Genomic DNA, 862 nt, shown 5'->3' on the forward strand with positions numbered 1-862 from the left:
TTTCTTGAATTATACAAACATGTGAAGAAACAATGATACCAGAGAAAAAAACAAAAAGGAAGAAAATAGGAAATGAGAAAAAAAAGCCAATGAAACGGAGAAAGAAACAAAAGAAAAAACCGAAGAAAATGAAATGAAAAGAAAAAACACAGTAAAACCCGAGATTAAAACAAAGAAAACCAGTAAAAATGATTCGGTGAAGAGGCAAAATAGAAAAAAAAAACTAAAGAAAACGATAGCGAGCACAACGACAAGCGAGGGAATGCGAATGAGCGGTAAGAATGGTCCTACCCGGTACAGTACAACCATACAAAAAGCTTAAGAAACAGAAGCTACTCCCGTGTTTAGCATGATATATCTTTCCGAAGACTAGCGAACTGATGATGGTGCCGGTGCATGGAAAGCTAGGCCTGGATGTCTGCGAATGCTATATCTCGCTTATATCAAGTATAGCATTCACCTGGAGTGATGCACGCGCGTATAGAGCTGGCCCATTAGCGCAGATCGCCCGCTCGCGAAGTTGACGTACTTGTTTGGCCCCCTTTTTGTTTTTTCTCTTCAAACATTTTTTAGACCATGTTAAAAGTTCAAATATTTTCAAAAGTTTCTGAACTATTTCGGAATTTTGACAACACTTTTTGAAATCTGATTTTTTTAAAAACTCCTATTTTTTCTAGTTTTTAGACAAAAATTCAAACTCCGATCATTTTTTAGTTTTGGGAACATCTTTTCGAATTTTTTGAAATTTTTGAATGTATCAAAATAAAATAAAAGTTTGGCAAAATTGACTCAGCAGAAAAAGAAACAGAAAAACATAAAATAAAATAAAACAGTAAAGTACAGCAGCTTAATGGGCCGGTCC

Source organism: Triticum aestivum, chromosome 2B, assembly GCF_018294505.1.
Source record: "Triticum aestivum cultivar Chinese Spring chromosome 2B, IWGSC CS RefSeq v2.1, whole genome shotgun sequence".
Lineage (NCBI taxonomy): Eukaryota > Viridiplantae > Streptophyta > Magnoliopsida > Poales > Poaceae > Triticum > Triticum aestivum.